We start from the raw sequence: 25,114 nt of genomic DNA on the forward strand, positions 1-25,114 counted from the left end.
ATTTAATAAATATTTAATCAAAATACTTTAGCTCATATTTATAACGATAATATAGTTATTAATCAAAAAAATGATTTATGACCAAATTCATCGTATTGGGTGAATTTTTACTTGGCCTAAAAGATTTCAAAATTAAATGTCATCCAAAAAAAAATGAAAGAAAGAAAGAAAAGAGAAAAAAGCCAAATCAAATCATTCTTGTACCTTTTATTTTTTTCAGCATAGGATGAGTTATGAGAAAAGTATTTACGATGTTATTGACCTAAAAAATATTATAGGCCCAAAACACCCCAAATCAAATGGTATTTTTTAGGTTTAGTACGTTGAAAATGTATTTAGACCGTATCGCCATCACTTTGCTAAGAAACTTGAAATTTAAATCTTACAAAAACATCTATATGAATTATTTACCATCAAATGGAATGAAATTAAAATGCCTTTTCGTCATAGTAGATAACTTGAAATAAAATAACCACAAAATCCGAACTATCATAAGTAGCATCGCATTCATCATTGTGAGAAACGTTCACCAAATCGAACATGACCCAAATGACAATTGATGGGTAAATAGATTTTGAACTGCTCGTTTATTTAATTTTATATTATTCAAATACAATCACCAACTAAACAAATCTCTATGTTGATATAGGGTTTCGTAGGCGAGGAACAAGTCGTAGATTACAAGTCTTGTAACATGTCACTCCATATATCTCGTTCATGTACAAATCTTGTGGATTCTCCCCATCAGCTAGCTCCAGTCAAAATGGTAAAGCAAGGATGCTAACGGAAGCTCGGTGTTCGCCATTTCCAAAGATATTTCGGGACAAGCTCTGCGACCCGCACCAAAGGTAATGTACTCGAAGTCATGACCCCTGTAATCTTTGGGTTCGTCATGGAACCTCTCCGGATTAAACACATTTGGATCTTTCCAGCTCATAGGATCCCGGGATATGGCCCAGTAGTTGATAATCACTCGGGTTTGTGAAGGGATATTATGCCCGCTGATCATGCATATTTCCATGGAATTGTGGGGAGCAAAAGAGGAACAGGTGGGTGGAATCTTAGGGTCTCTTTCACTACCATTTTCATGTAATTCATTTTTGGACGATTAGTCTCTTCTACAATACCAGGGTTGGGTTTTTCACCAATAACCTGCCTGACCTCGATTTGAGCTTTTTTCATCACACTTACGTTTTTTTAACATTTCTGCCATCGCCCACTCAACAACATTCGATGAATTTTCACTTGCGCCCGTGAACACATCCTGTATTTCATAAAGTAAAACTAAAATGACATAGTCCAAATAATAACTCGTACTTAACGTTTTGGGATTCGTTTAAAATTGAAAAGAAACTTTTACCATGAGGGCAGACTTGATGTTGTCGGTATTACATGGCTGACCGAGGCCTCGGCCAGTGTCTTATAGCTGGAGGAGATCATCAACAAGACACTCACGTTGTGGTCGGATTCTTTAGTTTACGATGATGGATGTGGTGTTGTATATACTTGTCTATGGTGCTACTAATCTCCAAAGTACACTCTTCCAATCTTCTATTTATTCCAGTGAATTTAGCAACGAACCCAGGTGATGGAAAGAAGTCACCGGTCCGGTATCCGGCTGCCAAAGCAGACGCTTCCTTACTCAGGGAACGGAACCTCAATTCATCGTCAAACTTATCAACAAGCGTAATCCGAGTGATGATGCTGTGATTCAAAGCGAATAGCCTTTTGTTAGGAGTATAAAATAAAATTAGTTATTGTTCCAAAACTTGTTCCTGAGAAGCAAATTGGCCCACGCCAGAACGTCTCAAGCCAATCACATGAGAAGTAAATCGATCTCACTTAGCGGCAAGGTGATTGGTGCTTATGATCGATTTCGAACCCACGCCTCTAGGTTATTAGCTAGTATTGGTTAAATTAATAATAAATTTTTAATTAAAAATAGGGATTACTCCATAGAATAGTAATTAAGTTTTATAATTGTTCTAATCAGGTCATTGATAAAAAACTTTGTTCCAATCAGGTCACTAAACTTTTAAAATTTTCCCATTCCTAGATATTTGATATGAATGACAGATTGTTTAGGCTTTTTTCAAAGTATCTTACCTGAACAGGTTATTTAAGTTTTATTAAATTAATAAATCACATAAAACAAATAACATCACACTAAAATCACAATAAAACAAACAGCAAATAACATCTTCTTCGTCATCGTTTCTCCGATCACCAACCGACCACCACCTTTAGCCAACTCAGCCGTTGACCACGACGACCACCGCCACCACCAAGACTGTAACCAACACCGGCCAAAATCAACACCACCATCTCCTAATCTGCCATGTTCCACAACCCCAATCACAATAGCAAATCGATTTTCCGGGCAACAACCATCACCGCCGGCACCTCACCTCCGACAAGATTGTAACGACCGTCACCGACAACAACCAATTCAGGCGCTAAAAACAAAAGTGGTGTGAAGTCCGGATATGAAAAACGAAGATGTTTAAGTGTAACACCCCAACCCGGAACAGGCTAACGTGTTACTATTACAGATATCAAATCAACGCCACAATCCAAAATACAACAAAAATTAATGCAACCTACGTCATATTATTAAACAAAATGAATTAACTTTTAGAAGCTTGAACTTCATTTTTATCTCTCATCACAAAATTCCCCGAATCCCGGATTACCTGAAAACAAAATAAGAAAAACAAAACAAGAAAACACGGCTGAGCCAAAAATTGCCCAGTAACGGAAAGAACAATAGTATAGGTAAGGACAGACGTAAGAGAATAAATATACGAACTTCAATTCAAACTCGAAACCAACCCTTTTTACCGAAACATATACTTAACAAAATTCGGATGTATGATCCGACACTTGGCCAGAACATGGTCAAACGCATGCGGAAATATATCAGAACTATAACAAAAACACCCAGAGCCAGAAACATATAACTTGTAACATATAATGTGTGACGTGTAACATTTAACTGAACTATAAATAAATGCGAAACATAATCCGATACACGATCGGGACGTAATCTGAATATACTCAAATTTAACCAAATGCGTATACACATATCAAAACGGACCAGAAATATAGCGAAACAAAATATAATTACTAAAATACACGACGATGATGTTAAAATAAATAGCTCGTGTAATACGGAAGCACCCAGAGCCTAAACAGAGGGGTACACAGCTAGCTAGTCCATGCACCAAAGAGACGGTGTGGGTGGCGTGCACACATTGTTCCATCTCAAACAGAAGTCAGGAGTCAGGAGTCAGGAGTCGGAGCTAAGATCGATCTATACGCCTCTAAGTGGCCAAGGTACTACATGAGTACTTTCAGAGACGCCGTGAACTTTGATTACGCACTGTCACGATAAGTGCCATGTCAGGAGTCAGGAGTCAGGAGTCGGAGCTAAGATCGATCTATACGCCTCTAAGTGGCCAAGGTACTACATGAGTACTTTCAGAGACGCCGTGAACTTTGATTACGCACTGTCACGATAAGTGCCATGTCGTTGACGCCCCAACGACAAGTCAGAAATGCTCGGGTAACAGAGTACTGAACTAAAGTCGTATAACTAAAAGATATTTAAACAGGAACATGCAATAATGAATTCAAAATATATATAACCTATTGCATGCTATAAAATTAATATAATCATATCATACGAATAAACCGAACTAGACAACAAAAATCCGCACTACGAAGTGACGGACATCGAATATAAAATGGACTAAATCCAATACTATGAGTGAAGAAAAACAGAATCCGTACCTTAGTTAGCAGAATAAAAGTAAGCCAAGTTAATTAAAACTCAAAGTTGTCCAAAAGTCGTATGATAACCTATGGTTTGGTTACATTCTAAATTAGATATACAAACAGAATTTGCATTGGTTGATTCGTTGATTTCCCCACGACAGAAACCTTTAGTTCTTGATTAGTTAAAAAAATTAACCATCGTCTTCTGCCCATGCATTAAATATCCAAATACGTGTAGTTTACAATTTAGTTATATGAATTTCTAAAACAATATTTACTTATCTGTCATAAAAGAGTAGACATAAAATAAATAACTTTCAATTGATTATTAAAAAGACCCACTAACTCTTTATATAGTTTATCATTCTTACGTAATATTCTAACTTTGTTGACACTTGCATACAACAGATTTACAACAATTAGTATTAGTTATGTTATGATTATTATATTTAAAAAAAAAAAACAAGACACATGGGCTGGAGATTTGAACATTGGACTTGGCTGCATGAATTATTGGATTAAATGAATATGCAACTACATGATTCCAACGTCAACAAACAACACCCAAACGAACGAACAAACAGAAACTTATTTTGTTTATATTTCATTCTTGTGTTTAACATCAAAATTTCCAACTACATATTTCTAGTTAAAATAAGGTTTTTGTCCTCGTAACGAATCAACGAACCCACCCCCATATTAGAACACGTTAAGAGCGTATACAAACCAGCAGCGGCTGATCAGAACTGTTAATTTACCTCACAAGCCGAACAACTTTACGTCCAACAGTTATGTTACAGAAATAGACGGTCGCGATGTTGGTGGCAGCTAATATTGTTTCCAGCAACAAACGATGGCGGTGGCGGCGGCTTCCGGCAAGTTTGCGGGACGATGGTGGAGGTTTTACTCGGTCACAAACGAAGGCTGGTGGTGCAACGGAACCGAAGAAGAATAGTGATTGACGAAGGCGGAATTGGTTGCAGTTTCTATCCGGGAAATCTGAGGTTGAGAGGGTATAAATGTTCGAAAAGAAGACGTGTTTCACGAGAGTAGGTATTGTAGCTACGTAGATGTATTAGAAGGTGATAAGGCTAGTTTAAAATTTGTATTTGTATCTTAAAATAATAGGATTAGGTTTCAAATTTTAAATTATTATCATTATTATTATTATTATTATTATTATTATTATTATTATACATATATATGTTTATTCGTTTGTTATCTAATACAAAAGTTTGGGTTATTATAATTATACTCCCCTAAAAAAAAATTTCGTCCTCGAAATTGTAAGACGGTGACACATACTTTCGGATATAACGGAAACGAAACAAACTTAAAACTTTCATAAATTCAGACATGACAATTGCAAAGTCTTGGAAACAAATATTAGGACATATAAAACAGAATTCATATGAAATCAAAACCATCCAAACTGAAATAGCTGACTCGTTGCCATGATGATATTGAACGAAACTATGGGTAACCTAAAACTTGTATCGGATAATACTAGTTCTTATAAACGGAAATCAAAAATTTCATTTGAACACAGAATTACATATAACATAGTGGATAACTAATAACTAAAATAAATAAATTTTGATGAGCTAAAGCCTATGACTAAATTGTGTAACTAATAACCAAAACGAAAGACAGATAACTGAAACATGTGACTTATAAGTGGAAATAAAAAGTGATAACTATTATATTATTATTATTATTATTATTATTATCATTATTATTATTATTATTATTATTCAGGTTATATATTATATAATTATTATATGATAAGTTATAACATTCATATCTAAAGTGTTGATTATTCATCATTAACGTTCTCAGTTCAAAGTGACCATAACCATCATGCTTATTATTATTATTATTATTATTTTGATTCGAATTTTTCGTATGTTACAATTCTCCCCTCTTAAAATAAATTTCGTCCTCGAAATTTGATAAATACAAGTAACAATTTTTATTTTATTTTATTTTTATTTCAATGTATGAAACATTACTTTAGGCTTCAATAGAAGAACAATTAACTAACAACTGATATGGAATAACGAATATCTAGAGACAGATAACTTGTAGAAGTCTTGTATTATTAAGTGAAAACTTGAGATTTAAGTAGAAATTAGTAAGAAAATTTATTTGACCACATGTATCCAAAGCTGATAACTAGTAGGTAAACTATTAACTGATTACACAAAAATTATTGAAGCGGATACTAATATATATAGCAGGAAACTAATGACTAAAGTGTATGTTAACATACATTTCTTAAATCATATACAAATAAATATATGAAAATATAAGAGGCACATAACATTTGTAAAAAGAAATAAATGGAAACTTATGACGAGGTCGTGTCGGAGTATTTGAGAGATATTACTATGCACACAGGGATTTTAGTAGCAAACATACGTACCTGTATATTCACGATTACGTTCGCGACCATAATCGTCAATTTATCTTACGACCGTGTCCTAACTGTCCTTTCGTATGCATGTTAAAGACTTAACTAAGCTTAGAAGAAAAGACCCTTGTGTTAACAAACAAATTAAAAAAAAACAGTGACAAAATCTTAAAGTACTAAAACCGAACGTCACGAGAACCTACAATACTTCAAAGTGGGGGATTCACGGTGGCGGTACATAGCGGCTTAATGCGGAAACACAGAGAGCGGAGGCGAGCGGTGGTGCGTGACTACCAGCGGTGTCGGCGACTTCTCTGGCGGGTTGCAAGGGCTGCGGTGACTAGTTTCGGCACCAGCGAATCGCGCGGCCTTCCTTCCAACGACCAACAGCGCTGGCTCAATATATATAAATATATAGCCGAACCGAACGTATCAAAGATCGAGCGAGAGCGGTGAGAGAATACGGATGCGTGATGGCGGCTAAAAAGCGGAACGCGACGTCAAACGGTGAGCAATGGTGACAGTATGCAGCGACCGTAGTGGCGTGGCAAGCGGCTGCAGCGGAAGAAGATGGTGGCGGGAATATGCAGTGGTGGTGGAGGTTATGGTATGGGTCTTTGAATGGGGAAAGTGGGTGGCATGAATGAGCAGAGTGATTTAGGGTTTTCCCAATCGTACACTAAAAGTTAACTTAAAATTTAAATTTATTTGATGATAACAATTGAGAATTCGAATATCGATCAAGAATTTAAAATATTTGTCACTCTAATAAATCCATTTGTTTTATTATCCTTTCCTGTTTTAATTTATTTAAATACATATATTTATATTTTGAAAACCCCTTCAAAAAATATATATATACACCAACAATCTACTTAATATCTATTCAATTAGATTATCATCTCAATTTATTATTTATTATTTTATATTAAATATAATTTATATGTAAATCATGATTTTTCGTTTATTAACGGTTCATCGGTTTATCAATTTTCTAACAATCGACATTTATTATTTTATTGTTTCGAATTTTAGTATATTACAATATTGGAACGGGGTCGCAAACATGAGTTTTGCATTCAAAGTGGTTTTATATTAATAAAGTCGTATAACCTATAACTATATAATGGCAAACTTATGACAAGGTCAGATTGGCGTATTCAAAGAAATATTAATATGCAAAATAAGATTGTAGTAGCACTCATGCGTACGTATAAATTCACGGTTACATTTGCGACGTGCAATCGTTAATTTACTTTACAGTGTCTTTGCGGATTCAGAAAAACATTAATCTACATCATAGGGATTCAATAGCACACATATGTAACTGTAAATTCACCATTACGTTGATCAAGTGTAATCGTCAATTTACTTTACAGTAGTGTCCTAATTGCCCACCCATAATGCATCTCAAAGTCCTAGCTATGATTACAAAGAAATAACGTTGCGATGACAAACAAATTATGAAAGATGTCGGTTACTTAAAGGTGTTTACTAACACCAAGTCTCATATTTATTTAGATTATAGGTCCTGCGGAATATGTCTCGAGGCATACGAGGTAGCAAGGTCTAAATCGAGTGTAAAGAGGGTTAGTCAAAGTCATGATCTCTTTGGTGGCTTCAAACAATGTCTTTGGAAGTCACTTCTTAAGTCATAGAGCGCAAGCGGTGGAGAAGACAGAATAACTTAACTCATTGTACTTGACTAATTTATAAGGTTAAAAAGACGCCTATTGCTAACAACGACGGGTTTCTTACTGACATTGGGAAAATCACAAAATGATGAATAATAACAGGAAACATGAAACCCTAACCCAACGTCTACCCATTTCCTCACAGGTTTTACTTTTAGGTTTAAGTTTTCTACAGGAAAGAGCCTTTGCTCTGATACCATAACTGTAACACCCCAACCCGGAACAGGCTAACGTGTTACTATTACAGATATCAAATCAACGCCACAATCCAAAATACAACAAAAATTAATGCAACCTACGTCATATTATTAAACAAAATGAATTAACTTTTAGAAGCTTGAACTTCATTTTTATCTCTCATCACAAAATTCCCCGAATCCCGGATTACCTGAAAACAAAATAAGAAAAACAAAACAAGAAAACACGGCTGAGCCAAAAATTGCCCAGTAACGGAAAGAACAATAGTATAGGTAAGGACAGACGTAAGAGAATAAATATACGAACTTCAATTCAAACTCGAAACCAACCCTTTTTACCGAAACATATACTTAACAAAATTCGGATGTATGATCCGACACTTGGCCAGAACATGGTCAAACGCATGCGGAAATATATCAGAACTATAACAAAAACACCCAGAGCCAGAAACATATAACTTGTAACATATAATGTGTGACGTGTAACATTTAACTGAACTATAAATAAATGCGAAACATAATCCGATACACGATCGGGACGTAATCTGAATATACTCAAATTTAACCAAATGCGTATACACATATCAAAACGGACCAGAAATATAGCGAAACAAAATATAATTACTAAAATACACGACGATGATGTTAAAATAAATAGCTCGTGTAATACGGAAGCACCCAGAGCCTAAACAGAGGGGTACACAGCTAGCTAGTCCATGCACCAAAGAGACGGTGTGGGTGGCGTGCACACATTGTTCCATCTCAAACAGAAGTCAGGAGTCAGGAGTCGGAGCTAAGATCGATCTATACGCCTCTAAGTGGCCAAGGTACTACATGAGTACTTTCAGAGACGCCGTGAACTTTGATTACGCACTGTCACGATAAGTGCCATGTCAGGAGTCAGGAGTCAGGAGTCGGAGCTAAGATCGATCTATACGCCTCTAAGTGGCCAAGGTACTACATGAGTACTTTCAGAGACGCCGTGAACTTTGATTACGCACTGTCACGATAAGTGCCATGTCGTTGACGCCCCAACGACAAGTCAGAAATGCTCGGGTAACAGAGTACTGAACTAAAGTCGTATAACTAAAAGATATTTAAACAGGAACATGCAATAATGAATTCAAAATATATATAACCTATTGCATGCTATAAAATTAATATAATCATATCATACGAATAAACCGAACTAGACAACAAAAATCCGCACTACGAAGTGACGGACATCGAATATAAAATGGACTAAATCCAATACTATGAGTGAAGAAAAACAGAATCCGTACCTTAGTTAGCAGAATAAAAGTAAGCCAAGTTAATTAAAACTCAAAGTTGTCCAAAAGTCGTATGATAACCTATGGTTTGGTTACATTCTAAATTAGATATACAAACAGAATTTGCATTGGTTGATTCGTTGATTTCCCCACGACAGAAACCTTTAGTTCTTGATTAGTTAAAAAAAATAACCATCGTCTTCTGCCCATGCATTAAATATCCAAATACGTGTAGTTTACAATTTAGTTATATGAATTTCTAAAACAATATTTACTTATCTGTCATAAAAGAGTAGACATAAAATAAATAACTTTCAATTGATTATTAAAAAGACCCACTAACTCTTTATATAGTTTATCATTCTTACGTAATATTCTAACTTTGTTGACACTTGCATACAACAGATTTACAACAATTAGTATTAGTTATGTTATGATTATTATATTTAAAAAAAAAAAAAACAAGACACATGGGCTGGAGATTTGAACATTGGACTTGGCTGCATGAATTATTGGATTAAATGAATATGCAACTACATGATTCCAACGTCAACAAACAACACCCAAACGAACGAACAAACAGAAACTTATTTTGTTTATATTTCATTCTTGTGTTTAACATCAAAATTTCCAACTACATATTTCTAGTTAAAATAAGGTTTTTGTCCTCGTAACGAATCAACGAACCCACCCCCATATTAGAACACGTTAAGAGCGTATACAAACCAGCAGCGGCTGATCAGAACTGTTAATTTACCTCACAAGCCGAACAACTTTACGTCCAACAGTTATGTTACAGAAATAGACGGTCGCGATGTTGGTGGCAGCTAATATTGTTTCCAGCAACAAACGATGGCGGTGGCGGCGGCTTCCGGCAAGTTTGCGGGACGATGGTGGAGGTTTTACTCGGTCACAAACGAAGGCTGGTGGTGCAACGGAACCGAAGAAGAATAGTGATTGACGAAGGCGGAATTGGTTGCAGTTTCTATCCGGGAAATCTGAGGTTGAGAGGGTATAAATGTTCGAAAAGAAGACGTGTTTCACGAGAGTAGGTATTGTAGCTACGTAGATGTATTAGAAGGTGATAAGGCTAGTTTAAAATTTGTATTTGTATCTTAAAATAATAGGATTAGGTTTCAAATTTTAAATTATTATTATTATTATTATTATTATTATTATTATTATTATACATATATATGTTTATTCGTTTGTTATCTAATACAAAAGTTTGGGTTATTATATTAAGGGTTGCGATCCGAAAGATGAACAGTAGTTTTTAAAACCCTCGTCGGATCTGGTCTTTGCACCTAGGTTGACGAACAGGCGGATTTTATTCGTGTACCTCAAAGTATGATTTAGGAAGTGCAAAGATATGAGATATGGTTGACGGTGGGTTAGCGATGCGATGGTGTTGAGATGATCGATGGTGGCGGCTTGGTGAGTGGTGGTACTGTCTGTGGTTGAAGAATGATGATAGAGCTCAAGAGTGAGTATGTGAGAAGTTTCTAATATATGCTATACTAGGTTATAAACCCGTGTAATACACGGGGTTGGGTCAGACAAGCTAAACCTAACATCATTATTATATTTAACATGATCGAACAATACGTAAATAAAAGTTATGATACATTAACAAAAATAATCGGATAGAGTGGGCCAAAAGATTCTCTTAGTCCAATTCACCACATGCTATTAATTCTCTTTATAACATCCCAAAATGTAACAACTGCTAATCTTGAAAGTTAATCAATGCATATAGACCATATGGTATATCACAAGCTTAAAAACCAATTTAGCAATGATCCATAGAATAATACAACTTGGTTCAGAACATAAGCAAACAAAGGTTTAGAAATATGAATTTTGAATAAATTAATAAGTGAAAGTTATTATTACAAAAAAGATTACAATATTAATAATTATCCAAATACCTAAAACATAATTTAAGATTTGGGGAACTTTCAAACTATTTTAGTTAGTCACCAAAATCAAGCATTATTCAGGGATCCACAACAATAATTGTCTCATCGATTTGTGGAGGAATTTGTTTTGTTTTGTTTCAGTTTCAATCTCCTGCTCTATCGTATATCTGCACGCAAAAAAAAGAAAAAAAGAAAAAAAAACATTGTCATAAGTAGTAAATATTTAATATTTCTGAATCATTTAGCTTGAATTTTATGACAGCATCTATCAAGTTCATTCCAAATCATTCTTCTCTTATGCCTTGAAAAGATCCCCTTAACTACCAAGATTGTAATCTGATATATTACAGCTTAAGCTATCATGTATTTAGCAGATTAAAAAACTTGAATCTTGGAGCAATCAAGAACCATCAAGAACATGAGTTTTGTAATTACAATTAAAAATTGCTTTCAGCTGCATCATTTTTATAAATTTCTGATGAAACCCAAAGAGAGATGGTGTTTTCTAAAACAGGTTTGCAAAACTTTTAAGAATTTGACCTAATTTTCACAGCAAGCGAGCACAACACCGAGAAATCTGACCTACTATTCAAATCAGTTTAAGATTCAAAGCAAAATAAACATACCAGAATGTACAAAACCGCAGATTTGAATGTAATAACGACAAAACCAACAATTTCATAAACCAAACAACTGAGTGTTATTATATCATCAGAATACTGTACAAAACCATATACATACCTGTACATCTCAAAATTTCCCTCGTCTGGAAAACCTCGTCTGAAACCAATGCTATTAAATCATCATCAGTGATAATCTTTTTAGTTCAGCAACAGTTTAAAACCACCAAAAAAGATCATTAAGTACTTCCCGTCAATGTCATAACCGAGCTGAACAAAAAAAAAACATAAATAAGTTTATCAAACGGTAGCATTTAAAAAATCAATGAGTAAAATTGCATATTAGTAAATTTAGTATATTACACTCTACATCGAGAAGTTTAGCTTTAAAAGCGTGGCGTCGACTGTATAAAAGCATATGATAATCATTAGACTTATGTGTATTCATAAACCAAATGCAAATAACTATAATTCATTACATCTATAAAGTCCAATATCTTTTGGAGACATGATTACATATGTACTTTTGTTCTTCAACATTCCCATTCATGAATTCGTGAAATAAATGGTGCTATCGTGGAACATAGATCACGCTACCATCGATGATTACAAATCGATATTGAGAATAACGATAACAGTATATAGAATCTGCTTACCTAATTAGTGTTTGAAAAGGTATATCAACCCGGCCTTCCAAAGTGGTGAGTTGATTGATTTTCGCTCGATCCGTTGCCAGTTCAGTTGATTTTAGAGGATGAACTGATAAAGGGGAATGGGAGTATTATAACAATAGGAGCATCAAGACAACTAGTGGAACTTCTCTGAAAATAACTACCGGCCAAAGATCTGTATTGTGGTGAAGGTGTCAAATTAGCAAAAATAAAGGAGAAGGCTGGAAAGGACACCTGTCCTCTGTTTTATTATAATAATAGATACACATTATAATTTTGGATAATCAGCTCAAATATCTAAGATTAGAACAATTTTAAAAGTTTAGTAATCTGATTGGAACAAAGTTTTTTTTTTATCAGTGAGTGACCTGATTAGAATAATTATAAAACTTGATTACTATTCTACATAGTAATTCCAAAAAAATAATTCAAAATTACCAAAATACCCCTGCGTTTAACATCTAAACGAACAGATTTTTGACGGAGGGATGCAATATGGCAATGCCGAAAACCACTGGAACACAAGTAGTTCAAAATTTCACAAAAAGGGGAAGTTGCTCCTTCTCCTAAACCATAAGGACGCAATATGCAATTATCTCAACACTTAATAATAAGGGAAAATTTCCAAAATAGCCCCTTTTAGAGAGAGGTCTTATTTTAGCTATTTTTTTCTCAAAATCTTTTATAATTTGGACTTGTAAGACGTTTTGGGAAAATATATAAATAAAGAGGGAGCAGGCCAAATTTCGAAAGAAAGTCAGGTAAAAGACGAGATTTGGGAAAATAATGCCGTGCAAGTCCAAATTATTTTGTAAACTTGGAGCAAAAGTCCATATTTTTCCAAATTTTTTTTATTTAAAAAACCGTCTTGAGAGACGGTTTTTTTATATTTCCTACCTTTCCCGTCCATAGTTTCAAATTCTTTGGAAAAATATATTTTTTACAATTATACCCCTAAACCATCACCACCACCTTGAACCACCACCACCACCACCTTGAACCACCACCATCACCGACGCCGTCGGCCCCACCCCATCACCACCACCATAGCCACCTCCACCACCACCAACACCATCCGTCACTACCATAATCACCGCCACCGTCAGGAGAAACAACAAATAAGCTTTTCCAGATACAAGGCCACTTTAACAATATCTTCCTGTGTAGAAACATTTAAGTACTTTTTGATCACCAAATTGTTTAAAAACCAAAAATATCAACTATTCAAAACAACTTCAGCATTACATATAAATATTAGAGTCATCAGTCATGTAATGTAAGTCACGGAAGTGAATCCGGCACACCCACGGGAGATCTCTTAGGTGTTTGTTCATACTCAACAATGGCAGACGGTGGAAGACGACCAATACCCTATTAAATTATATAATCTGGATGCACAAGGAAGGACGGTGGTAGTGACGGTGGCGGTGAAGGTGGTAGTGATGGATGGTGGTGGTGGTGATGGGGTGTGGCCGACGGCGTAACGGTGGTGGTTCAAGGTGGTGTTGGTGGTTTAGGGGTATAATTGTAAAAAATATATTTTTCCAATAATTTGAAAATATGGACGGGAAAGGTAGGAAACATAAAAAAATAGTCACTCAAGACAGTTTTTGAATAAAAAAAGATTTGGAAAAATATGGACTTTTGCTCCAAGATTACAAAATAATTTGGGCTTGCACGGCATTATTTCCCAAAATCTCGTCTTTTACCTGACTTTCTTTCGAAATTTGGTTTGCTCCCTCTTTATTTTTATCTTTTTTTCAAAGCGTCTTGCAAGTCAAAATTATAAAAGATTTTAAAGAAAAAAGGGATAAAATGGGACTTCTCTCTAAAATGGGCTATTTTAGGAATTTTCCTTAATAATAATCATATTAATACATGTTGGATTTGAATGGTTGGGTCACTTTCAAAACTATAAATATAGTTGAATAAAAATGTTTGGGATTTAGTGTATTATCAAAGTCTGTATGGTTCGTATTCATATTTATGGGGTTGGATTAAAAGTAGGTTGAAATTAAGATAGTAGGGAAGAAAATATGGATGACTGGTCACATCATCAGATTGAATACACCATTTGACGTTAGCTTTTGATTTTGAATTCCCTACACCAAATTGCAGACATAGCCATATAAACTAGTGCCCGGAAGACTTCTCTTAAGTAGGATGGCAATGAAATCCGAACCTGATGTAAAAACCCGAAATCCAACATAAATGAGACGGGTAATATCCGACTCATTAGGGTTTGGGATTAGTTTTGAAATTTTTCATGGGTTTGGGACGAGTTTGGGATTTGCAATTTATCCGATTATCGGACCCAATTATCCGATAATATTAACCCATTTACCCGATTATATACTTGATGTATCCGACATAACTTTTTCTATATTCATATATATTATATTGTATACTTTAGATATTTTAAATATATTATTTGTTGAAACTTGTTATAACAATTATTTGAAACATTTTATTTTATGGTAATCATTATTTGTAATCGATTAGTTATATTTTGTCAAAATTCTATAGAAACCCGATGGGTTTTGGGCTGGGTATACCCAATGGGTATTTTGACAAACCCGATGGAAAAACCCGAAACCCGATTAGTAATTATCCGATTAAAACTCGACGGGTTTGGGACAAGCTTTCATAATCAGGTATGGGGTTGGGGATGGCTAAACCCGGCCCAAACCCATCCCTATTACCAAGTCTCCAACCTTTTGGATTGGTGCAAACCTTACCATCGACTAGCCATATTCACTGTTGTACAAAGTTCGAATGACTGGCGTTGAATCACCACCAAAGAGCGACTATAAAGTAACCTTGCAAAACCTCGTAACCATAGACCACTAAACAATCATTCAGAAATCGATCGGAACCCCACACTTGAAGTTTTGGTTACTTACAAATATTAGAACAAAGTTTTTTATCAGTGACCGGAAATTTTGCTTTGTGATTGTAAATAAACAGGAAACTAACTACCGTGCATGTATTCTGACATTCACACAATAATGTTCAGTTGACAGTTGTTAACCAAACAAAAATGACAACAAAGTGCATAAAGAAAGTAAATTGTTTTTTAGGTTATTGACTCGGCCAATGTTTAGAAATTGTTTTCAACGGACAAGGTTGTAGACAACTTGTAGTATGGTACCAAACATCAGATTTCAAATTATAAAATAGTTGTAAGTATTTGTGAGAAATGATGAGGAAAATATTACTGTTATAAGTAAATTTGAAAAAACATTTTTCACCATCTATAAATTTTGAATACATGTTTTTTGAATGTGGTAGTGAGTGGAGGGAAAATAGAGTGATAAAAGCATAAAAAAATATTGTTTAATTGTAAATGAGAAAGAAAATATAATGATTTTAATGTAATTATAGAAATAAATATAGAGCATCTGCAAAGAATGCTCTAAGATTTTAATGTAATTATAGAAATAAATATAGAGCATCTGCAAAGAATGCTCTTAGAGCATTCACATCCTTCAACTATCTTCAAATCTAAAATTATATTAAAAACCACTATTTTCTCCTTTTTCTTTTTAATTAACAAATATTTTTTCTATATATTTATCGTTATGTTTTCTCTCTCTTCTATTTACAACCACTTTTAAAAATAATAAAAAATTATATAAGGTAACCGGTAGTTTTTCTAATATATAAAAAAAAATCATTGCATTTTCTCTTCTATTCACCCACACAAAATAGGGGATATGATGTGAAAGCTCTTATGTATAAAACTTTTAAATATAATGCTACTACCACGCTTCTCCTAGTAACTTAAAAAAATATATAGTTGAGCTTTAGGTGTCAAGCCCACATTTCATCTAATTCCTAATCTCTTATCTCATTTATTATAGCTATTCATGGGTCATCGGTCAAAATCATTTTGTCAAATGGATTATATTCATTATTGAATCAAGTGTCATTTTCATACCTAAGGTTTGACCAACAACATAACTTTAGTACATTTTTTTAAAATTTCTTGCAAACCAACACCTGGTGTTTCCAAAATAATGCTATTTTAGTACTTTTCGTTAACTATGCTTGTTTTTTTCTATTAAGTTTACATTAAATTAATTCACAAGGATTATAAGAATCACAACTGAAATAAACGGACCTTATTTATCTTTATCATTTGACAAAACCCGTATAATACACGGGTTTAAACACTAGTATATAAAAAGAGAAAATCATTGCATTTTTTCTCCTATTCACCCACATAAAATAGGGGATATGATGTGAAAGCTCTTATGTCTATAACTTTTAAAAATAATGCTACTACCACGCTTCCACTAGTAACTTAAAAAAAGATATAGTTGAGGTTTAATATATTGGTTTTTTAGGTTTAATACATGATTACAAATGTATTGAGACCGTATGTCTGTTTACGAAGAAACTAGCTTGAAATTTAAATCTTGCAAAAACATCAACATGCATTATTCATATCATCAGAAGGAATGACATTAAAATGCCGTCTTCGTTATAGTCTTTATATCTAGTATTCAAACATGCGCGATCACCAAACGGAAACCTCTATGTTGATATAGGGAACCGTAGGCAAGGAAGAAGCCGTAGATTACAAGTCTTGAAACATGTCACCCCATATGTCTTGTTCATGTCTAAATCTTGTGGATTCTCCCCATCAGCTAGCTTCCAGTCGAAATGGTAAAGCAAAGAAGCTAAAGAAAGCTCGGTGTTCACCATTCCCATTGACATTCCAGGACAAACTCTAGGACCCGCACCAAAAGGAATGTACTCGAAGTCATGACCCTTGTAATCCTTGGGGTCATCATGGAACACTCTTTCAACCTTTTATTCCTTCCAGTGAATTTAGCTGCAAACCCGAATGATGGAAAGAAGTCACCGATCTGAAATCCAACCACCAAAGCAGCCGCTTCCCTAGTCAGTTCTCGGAACCTCATTGCACCGTCAAACTTATTACCACCAAACACAATCCGAGAAATGATGTTGTGATTCAAAACATATACCCTTTCATCCAAGTTTTATCGGTTCCGAGCTTTTATTAATTGATTCAGCAAACAACTTCACCTCTTGTTCGGGTATAAACCGGGTTGAACCCATGCTTTTCTTGGTTGTGAGTTGAAGAATGCATGTATTCTTAAGTCGCCTATAGTAAGAGCCATAAGGAGAAAATTAGATGTCACGGTAATTATTGGTCAGCATTTTCAGAGCCACGAGCTGAGGGCGGTTACTAAAGATGCTGCCATGAGTCTTCATGACCTGTTTAGCTGCTTCAGCTGAGGAGATAACAATGGTGGATACGAAACCGAGCTTGAGGTGCATGATGGGGCCGTACTTGGCAGCTAAGTCGTGGAGCACTCGATGTGGTGAAGGATGAAGAAGTTGGTGCATGTTACCGATCAGAGGAAGCCGACGACGATTTCTTAGGAGGAAATAGATGAAAACTAGGAACACAGGAACTAGTAGAGACATTTGAACCATGTCCATGTTTGAGTTGAAAATATTTGATATTGCTTCACTAAATATAAAGTTATAAACACATTCTCGATATCTAAAATATATAGGATGTTTGTATGACGTAGAGGTGGCAATATGAGTGGGTTGGGTTGGTTTGGATTTGAGTGATGAGTCATGATGGGTTTTTAAAAAAGAGGGTTAGGATGGGTATGGGTCAAGATGAATAAAGTTAATTTATCTTGACACAATCAAATGTTAAAATGTAAAGGGTTTCAAAAACCACTCAAAAAAATATTCAAAAAATTTAATAAAAAATTAATAACTCAAAATATAAATCAAAAACACAAAAACTAAAATAACTAAAATGTCTCCCCCGTCATCCTCGTTCATAATAAGAAAATAAAAAAAACAAAAAAAAAACTCGGTTTCGACTCAGTTCAGGGTCGGGTTTTTTCGATTCATTTTTGCTTTTTTTTCGTTTCGGTATCTATTCTGGTTCAATGTTTTCAGTTTTTGTTCGGTTTTGATTTCTCGGTTTTATTCGGTTTAGGATAGGTATGGGTCAAGATGGGTAAAGTTAACCCATCTTAAACTAAGTAAAGGTTAAAATACAAAGGGTTTCAAAAACCCCTCAAAAAAAATATTTAAAAAAACTAATAAAAAAATAATAACTTAAAATATAAATCGAAAACGCAAAAAGTAAATAACTAAAATGTTTTCCCCGTCATCCTCGTTCGTAAAAAAAAACTCGGTTTTGCCTCGGTTCAATTTCGGTTTTTTCAGTTTTTTTTCACTACGGTTTTGCTTTTTATGATTTCGTTCGGTTTCGATTTATCGGTTTCTATTCGGTTCCGTGAGTTTTGTTTGAAATAAAATTGGATAAAGCTTGTTTTAGTCCATTCTAACCCTTAAACAAACCCATTCTAACCTATAACCAAAAGTCACTGGCATTTTCCCAACCCATCTTGACCTTCTTGCAAAATTCTTTTGATCCATCCTGACCCATCTCAATTTTAAAAGTTATCCAAATTGACCCAAAACAACCCATTTGGATTTGTTTTGCCACCCTTAGTATGATGCCTTTAGAGGAAGTTTGTTTATTTAATAAAACAAAAAAATAAAAACAAAATAATTATTTATTTATGTAAACGAACGGGCAAGAATATGTGTGTCACATTCTTTCATTTGTTTTTATGAACGTTCGTTTATACATTAACGTTTGGTTAGTTATGTTTGTTTATATTTGCTTAATTATGTTAATTTGTCTAGATTCATTTACATTTTTATTTGTTTTATTTATTTGTAATACTAAAATGTCATAATGTATTAACCCTTCACCCAAATCAAATTTTAATTGAAAATTACATGGGGATTTGGCTAAAAAGTTGAACGTATGAACACGCAAGAGCACCCATGCCCTATTAAACAAAATCAACATTTAGAGATAAGGGTGGGTCGGTTATGATCTTAAGGGGTGGCTTGAAGAAGATCGAGACAACAATTTAATTAATTGTTGTCATTATCTTTTTTGTTATTTATACTTTTATTTAATTGTTTGGTTTATCTCTTAGTCTTGAGTTCGAGATGCTATTCCTACTTTGATTGAATAGTAAGATGATTTATGTGTGATTTTGAAGATCTATGGTTCAATCCTTATAATATACAATATTTAGCTGTTCAAAATATGGCATAAGACTAATTCCTAGTTTGTTTAGGAGTCAATTTGTATGGGTATATAAACCCATATCGTCCCCTGTTTATTTTCAAGTTCCTTTTGTTTTTTGTACGTCAATTATTAAACAAAAGAGTTTGTTTTGAGTTTCAAGCATTTAATTGTGTTCGGTGCTTTCAAGTATTGCTAGCGGAGCCAAAAGTAATTTACATTTGTGCTCTTTCAGTTTGTCATGAAAGAGCCTATTCCCGATCGAGTTCAACTTAAGGAAGGAAAGGAAAGGAAATTGATGGAAAGAAATGAGGAGTTGTGTTCCCGAGTTTCATTTAAGGAAGGAAAGAATAAAAAGTGTGTTCCTGAGTTTCATTTAAAGGAAGAAAGGAAAGGAAAGAAAGTGGAGGGTTTTGTAGTGTAAAATCTTTCTTTCCATTTTGGAAGGAATTTGTTGAAAGGAAAGGAAAATGTATAGTGGGGCTATAAAATCGGGGTGATTTTCGATACCTGACGTCACGTCAGCATAAGAGCGATTTTCATTTTAGGGGTGTAATGATGTTGTAGCCTCATCACATTAAAATATTACACACACATACTTAATATAATAATATTAAATCTAAAAGCACGACGGCCACAAATATTCCCCCCACCCCTGTTGCCCCTCTTTCGCCACGGGGGAATTTGTGGGGGGGGGGGGGGGATGTGGGTGTTCCCTCCAAAAAAACGTATTCAAGAACGCTTCTTCAATTGAAAATTTCATTGTCAGTATCATATATGTATAACTGAAAGAATTTTGGTTATGAATCAATTTTGAGAAAAAGACTTCTCATACAATAGTAGTTCTGACCGCTTAGTCTAAATATAGATCGAGCGATACCTTTATTGATATATTTATCAATTTACCACCCATAGAAGAAAATGAGAATATTAAATTATAGCAACAGATGTTTTTCAAGAACTATGTTTTCATCAACTACGCCATAAAAAGATTTTGATAAGTTTCAGGGGCTTCTCGACTTTGCCATAATGACAATATACAAAATAACATGTTAACCCATTCAACATTGTGAATACTTTGCTTCATTTCAACATAATTTTGCATCATGTTTCCCACACAGCGTTCTGATCACCATTAAGGAATAGTTAATGCTGACACAAATGTTTCAAGTTTGATAAAAGTGAGAACATTGATAGGCCTGGGGTTAGGGCTGTAAACGAACCGAACGAACATGAACAAGGCCTTGTTCATGTTCGTTCGTTAAGAAAATAATGTGTTCACGAACGGTTCACGAACACTTACCAAACGAGATTTTATGTTTGTGTTCGTTCATTAATGAAATTAATGTGTTCACAAACGGTTCATGAACACAAACGAACACAAATAAAATCGACAGAGCCTATAGATTGAGACCAATGTATTCATCAATCTGAATAATGAAAGCCTGTAAACGAATCGAATGAGCACGAACAAAGGCATGCTCGTGTTCGTTCATTAAACTTTAAAAGAACACGGACACTTAATCGAACAAATATTTATGTTCATGTTCGTTTATATAAAAAGGGACATTTGTGTTCGTTTGTTTAAAATCTAAACGAACATAACTGAACAAAGATAAACGAACATAAATGAACAAAAACAAACATAAATGAATTTAAATGAAAACACTTAAATGAACGCAAATTAACAAACATAAAAACCTTTAATCAGATTACCTATCTAGATAATATTTAATTATGTTCTATTAATACATAAACAAACATAAATAAACGAACATAAACGAACGTTCATGAACATAAATGAACGAATGGAACATGTGTTCATGTTCGTTCATTTAATTAAATGAACACAAAATTTTTGTTCATGTTTGTTTGTTTATTAAAGAAATGAACATAAACGAACATCCCGCCGAACGGTTCATGAATAGTTCCCGAACGTTCGGTTCGTTTACAGGCCTACTTGGGGTGGCATCTCAGAAGTGTTCGCTATTTTTTTTTTTAATTTTAATAGTCGAGGGAAAATAATCAATTTATCAAATCCTAAACCTTTTGATTATTTCCAAAAATGCACTTGGAAATAAATTTGAAACCCAAATCATGTTTAAAATTCTAACTTTTATCCGTTTGACGTTTTCAAGTCAATACTTTGAACCCGTAACAAATTTGACAATAAATCAAATTGCATTCTCGAACTTTAAAAAATACTCAGATTTGACCCGTAAATTTTGAACCAAATGCAATTAACTTGTACTAAACAATCTATTTACCAACTTTTGATCCATAAAAATCAAATTTTAAGTTTCACAAAATCCCGAAACAATCCTTGATAAAAAAAAACTAAAAAATTTAATATGATAAACTTTGTTATATATGAAAGTGACTTGTATATAATTTCCTTACATTTTAACATATATATATATATATATAGTTTCTAAATTAACCGAAGAAATAAATGGATAGATTTAAAACATATATTTATAAATTTATATGACGATTTACAACAACAACAATAATAGATAAATGGATGGATTTTAAAAATATGGATTAACTTTTAAGCATATATTTCTAATTTAATGATTAAAAAAACTGCTTTGTAAAATTTAAGCATATTCGGGTTTTGTTTTCCTTTAAAATCTTCTACAACATACAGAGTATAATATGTTAATGATAACATTTGAAATTATATTATTTTCAATTTTTAACAAATATGGTTTATTGCCGATTTTTAAATTTCACAAAGTATTTTGGAATATATTACATAATGAACAAAAAAAGTATAACAATTTGAAATCTATCTATTTAAATGCGTACCAAAAAAAATCCTATGTGCCATTCTCCGGTGGCTCCCCATCCCCTTTCAAGCCACCAGATTGTTTGACTTGTGATTCGAGGTTTCTCATGTGTTTGACCAAAATTCATAGGTATGGGTCTCTCCAAACTCGGATAGTGTTTAAATAGGTTATAGCATCTCATTATTTGTGAAATCTTTTCATAATCAAACAAAAATTTTCACAGATCATGTGTCTCAACAACCCCAGATAGCCCTTAAACGAGTTATAATATCTCATTTATTTGTGAAATAACCCCTTAATAATCAAACAATAATTTTTGCGGGTCATGAGTCTCACTAAACTCAGATAGCCGTTATACGGGTTATAACATCTCATATATTTGTGAAATCCTTTCATCATCAAACCTTAATTTAATTTCTTTTCTCTACATATTCTCCATCGTCGGTCTATCATCTCCAACATCGGTTAACTTCCGATTGCTACCCACCATCGTCAACTTTCCCTCTCATGCATCAACCACCACCGTCATCTACATCTACCGCCCATTTTTCATAAGACAAATATTTGTGTTCATGCTTTTCGTTTGAAAAATCAACATATTCATGTTAGTTTATGTTCTTTTGTTAAAAATTTAAAAACCTACGCATCTCAACTGAAATAGTCAAAACGCTAAAAAATATAATGAACACAACAGATTAATATATACATATTAAATCAAAACACAACTACTAAGTTAAGAAATAAAACAGATCATTACAAAATAGCAAAACAAATAAAAAATATATATACATATAACTTACATAAAGCTTGAGCTTGAGTTTGGTTCGTTTTTGGTTGAATTATTTTTATTTATTTATTTATTACATATATATACATACACACACATATGTATGTATGTATGTATGCATGTATATAGGGGAAGTTTCTTTTGAAACCATTTTGATTTTTAAGAACTCAAAAGAATTCAACGTAACAATTTTTAAATTTTTTTTTTATATATACGTAATATATGTAGGTTACATGTATGTAAAAAAATTACAGATTTTTTTGCGCACCGAGTCGACTTTTTCATATGTGTGACGGACGTTTAAATTAGTGTAACCACTGTGCATCTTTATTCTCTCTCCTATTTAACTTTTTAATCACATTTAATCTCAACCACATAATCTAATCTATTTAATTAAATGTGTGGTTAAGAATGAAGTTCTTAAGTTCTTAAAACTCAACAAGGTTTTCAAAATATCCCTTCCGTATATATATATATATATGTGTGTGTGTGTGTGTGTGTGTGGCTGGGCTATCATTGTCCAGAAGATGTTTTCGTTCATCTGGAGAGACACGTGACCAATTCTGATAGGACTTAACAACTGGCCATGTGTCAGGTCGTTTGGGGAACACCCAGCCGGCTCTTCCTTATTGGCTATATCTTCACGTGCTCCCTTCTATGAAGGTAAACGTCGCTATCAAGTAATCTTTCAGTCATTGTTCGTTTTGCCCTGATGATGTTAACTCATTATTTCTTCCGCCTGCGGGTGTCTTCTGCAAGCTTCTAGAAGGATTACTTATTCTTTGGCGGATATCTTCTGCGGATACCATTCTTGGTGGGCCCTCGAAAGCGTCTAGTGGGTTAAGAGCTTCTGAGCCTATCTATTTTATGACCCTACCTCTGTAGAATGGTGCGCGTTCTTGGAACTTTTGACTCGGCGGAAGAAGCTGCCAGGGCTTATGATTGAGCCGCGTGTGCATTAAGAGGTCATCATGCTATTCTTAATTTCCCTAACGATGGTCGATGGCCACTATCGAAATGTTAACTCCTCCACACAGGCTTCGATGGCGCCACTAGGGATAAACTCGACATCATCAATGTTGTGTTCATCGATCTCGTCTTCTAGCGACAGCATTGGCTGATTGGAGAAGATGGGGTGACTGAATTTGAGAATTTAGATGATAAGCTTTTGGAAGATTTCTTGTCAAGAATTCTCCAAATAAATGGAACCAATGATTAAAAATGTAGATGCCGTAAAAATTGAAATTGTCAAGATAGAGAATATTTGGTTACGGAATTGTTGAATTTTTATGTAACAAACAATTAAAGTGTAAATGCATGTTTTAAGCTCTATTTGGATGTGTGTTTTTTAGAAAATTTTAAGGTTTTTATGAATATTCAATAGCTGGAAACAAATACATGTATGTGTGATAAATTTGGTGGTAGTAAGATTTAATTTTGTATAAATTATTTCATTCAATTTTATTTCTTTTTACTATTAATTGACCAATCAAGTTTCACCTGTTTTAAGCATAGGTTTTTTTAATCTGTTGTTTTGAGGTGGCTCTCAAGACTGTTTAGGATACCTTTCTCCTAGATTGTCTAGTATAAAAGGTAAGATGATTGTATATAATATTAATCGGGGTTTTTCTAACTTTGATAAAAAAGAAAAACAGTATCACTATAAAAATCCTAGATTCTTTTAAAGACATCTGTCGCAGTGACAGCGATGTCTATCCCAAAAGGTCATAACACTTGTCATATCCCATTACTTAAGTTAAAATCCTCATGCCACCCATATTTTAGGACGCACACATGAGCCAGGACTCAAGTCTAGCACCCCCAAAAGGAAAAATCCTAGACGATGTATTATTTATAAGGCG

The 25,114-nt window shown here is 33.9% G+C and overlaps 1 pseudogene; it reads right to left on the bottom strand.

The window, feature by feature from the left end:
* Positions 1-635: 635 nt before the first annotated feature.
* On the bottom strand, positions 636-18,040 carry LOC143600052 (desmethyl-deoxy-podophyllotoxin synthase-like; annotated as a pseudogene).
* Positions 18,041-25,114: the final 7,074 nt, after the last annotated feature.

This window comes from Bidens hawaiensis, unplaced genomic scaffold (assembly GCF_021521415.1).
Source record: "Bidens hawaiensis isolate Kalapana, Puna unplaced genomic scaffold, B.hawaiensis_p1.1 tig00001960_1, whole genome shotgun sequence".
In the NCBI taxonomy this organism is placed as follows: domain Eukaryota; kingdom Viridiplantae; phylum Streptophyta; class Magnoliopsida; order Asterales; family Asteraceae; genus Bidens; species Bidens hawaiensis.